Raw genomic sequence first — 2,772 nt, 5'->3', positions numbered from 1 at the left:
ATGATTTTTAATATGTAAATATTAACATCTAATTATATTAAATTATGGATCCTTTGCTTTTTCTACTTCTTCCTTTGCTTTCCTGCTTAGAAAATTCTTTCTCATTCAGATGTCAGATGAATATCCAGTAGATTTCCTCTGAATGTTTCAAGGTTTCATTTTTTAAATCCTTGTTTTAAACTAAAGAACAAAAAGAACAAACTAATCAAAAACAGACTCACAAATATAGTGGACAATTTGGTGAGTAGAGTTTAGGAGGGGAGTAGAGTTAAGAGGCTGAGAGAATGGGGTGAAGGGTTAAAGAAGTACAAATTAGTAGTTGATAGTTGGGCCCGGGGAGCATGGAAGAGGGAATGCAGTTAGTATTAATATGATGGCTAAGTGGAAGGCCAGGGGAGGGAGGGAGCAATTGGGGAAATTGTTTTTATGAACATTTCAGATGTCTAACCAATGTACTGTATACTTGAAACTAATTTAAATAAATAAGTTTATTTTTAAAAATGCAGTATGCTGCTTACTTATTAAACTGAATAAAATAGTTTCTTAATGACTCAGGATCACTATTTTGAACAGTGTCTAAAGTTTTGTGCCATCAAACAGGACATCACCCAGGAGCCATTGCAGGGTACAGAGAATTTCCTTCATTCTCTGTGACCTCAGATCCTGTGATTTGCTAGTTCTGTGGCTAATTTTTGGTTTTGATCTCTTCTTTTGACGTTAGGCTCCCAGCTCTCATTTCCTATTGTAGACAGTCATCCACCACTCACAATGCTCCCTACTTTTAAGAGCTCATATGCTAAATAACCATATCTGTATTGCTATGAACTAAGGATATATATAGTTGAGCTGGGTGTGGAAGGCAGAATAAGAGCCTCCCAAAGATATTCGTGTCCTAACCCTGGACTCTATGAATACGTTATATTACATGGCAAAGGAGAATTCAGGCTGCTGACCAATTGATCTCAAAATGTGGAGATTATTCTGTATTACTGGGTTGGCTCGATGTAATCACAAGGGTCCTCATAAGTAAAGCAGGAGTGTCAGTGTCAGAGTGATTTGATATGAGGAAGACTCAACCAGTCACTGGTGGCTTTGAAGATGAAAGGTGGCCACAAGCCAAGAAATGCAGGCAGCTAAAAGCTAGAAGCTGGAAAGGCAAGAAAATGGCTTCTCCCTAAGAGCCTACTGAAAGGAATGCAGCTCTCCTGATACTGTGATTTTAGCCCAATGAGACTCATTTCAAACTTATGACCTCCAAAACTGTAAGACAATAAATTTTTGTTCTTTTAATATACTAAATTTGGAGTGATTTTTTATAGCAGTAGTAAGACACTAACTCACTGGGCTTAGAAGTCTGTTAAACAGAGAAAACTACATGGGCTTTAGAGGTTGCCCTTGATGACCGCTATTTTGACTATTTTGAGGTTTTATTTCCCCCACTCACCCTCCCAATTATTTCCATGATTGCAGGAAATCTAACCTACATCTAAACCAGAGCCTAAGCAGGGCATTATTGCTTTACAAAAATTGGCCCCAACAAATTAAGTTGCAAACTTTGGGTCAAAGGGTGAAGAAAAGGAAGCTACGGAGTTTTTCAGAGAAATCACAAGATTGGACCTTCTGCCCAGTTTGGAAAAAAGAATGTCCAGGAGAGGGTCATGACCCTTGCACTGGGTGAGATCATCACCATTTAATTAACATCTGCAGTAGGTCAGATAATTATCACTGTCTCTAGGTAAAATACCCTCTGTCTCTAAAAGAGTACATAGTTCATGGGCATGAGACACAAATAATTCACAGACGGAGTCTTCTAGGGATAGGGCTGAGGGTTTAAATGGATCTTGTGCCACCAAAAGCCTTGGATCCAGACAACGTTTTAAAGCATGTACTAATCTAATAAACAGTATGTAGTTCTCAAGGCAAGTACACAAATAAAAATATGGGAGGATCAGAAAAGAAGATGCTAGCATTGGGCAAGAGGGACTCTACCTCTAAAATGCATCAGGATGTTTGCCCAGTAGCCTAAGTAGAACCTGCATTTGGGTAATTTGTTGTGATAGATGTTGAGGAGGAATCTAAGGAATGTGCATAATTTATCTCTGCATCCCTAATGTCTACCACAATGTCCTGCATATAGTAAGTGCTCAATAAATTCTTGTCAAGCGAATAAACCAATGAATGAATTTGGTAATTCTCTGCCATCTTTAAATCCCACTCTGTGTAACTTAGATATAACAGTACTTCTTAATACAAGTTTCCAACCTTAATGTGAAGGACTAATTCATGCAGCCCTAGTTCAAGTTAATTTAGGAAGCCAAAAAAGTGATATAGAAGTGTTTTATTTTTTTTATGATTTAAGGATGAATAACACACCAATGTTTATTTGTTTGTTTGTTTGTTTATACAACTACAGCACCTGGTCTTCCTAGGTGGTCTCCCTTTCAAGTATTAATCAGGCCCAACCCTGCTTAGCTTCCAAGACCAGACAAGATCAGGCATGTTCAGGGTGCCATGGCTATAGATAGGAAGTGTTTTATTAATATATTAGAATTCTTTTTTTCCCAAAGGAAGAAAAAATATGGCTTTCTCTAGTTATAAGATCTGGGGTGATATTTGAAGAAGAAAAGTAAAATGGTTGGACGTAAAGAGAATGATAATTACATCTTAATGTCATAATTTAATATGTACTTTTAATAACTTAATGTATGTGTGGCATTTAGAGACCAGTGCCTAGTTTAATCCTTTACCCATTTAGAAAAAAAAAAAAGTATG

The 2,772-nt window shown here is 37.1% G+C and overlaps 1 pseudogene; it reads right to left on the bottom strand.

The window, feature by feature from the left end:
• Window positions 1-2,404: 2,404 nt before the first annotated feature.
• LOC118604156 lies at window positions 2,405-2,523 on the bottom strand (annotated as a pseudogene).
• Window positions 2,524-2,772: the final 249 nt, after the last annotated feature.

Source organism: Rousettus aegyptiacus, unplaced genomic scaffold (assembly GCF_014176215.1).
Source record: "Rousettus aegyptiacus isolate mRouAeg1 unplaced genomic scaffold, mRouAeg1.p scaffold_m13_p_6, whole genome shotgun sequence".
Classification (NCBI taxonomy): domain Eukaryota; kingdom Metazoa; phylum Chordata; class Mammalia; order Chiroptera; family Pteropodidae; genus Rousettus; species Rousettus aegyptiacus.
The sequence above is the reverse complement of the archived record's forward strand: the minus strand, read 5'-3'. Positions and strand labels throughout refer to the sequence as shown.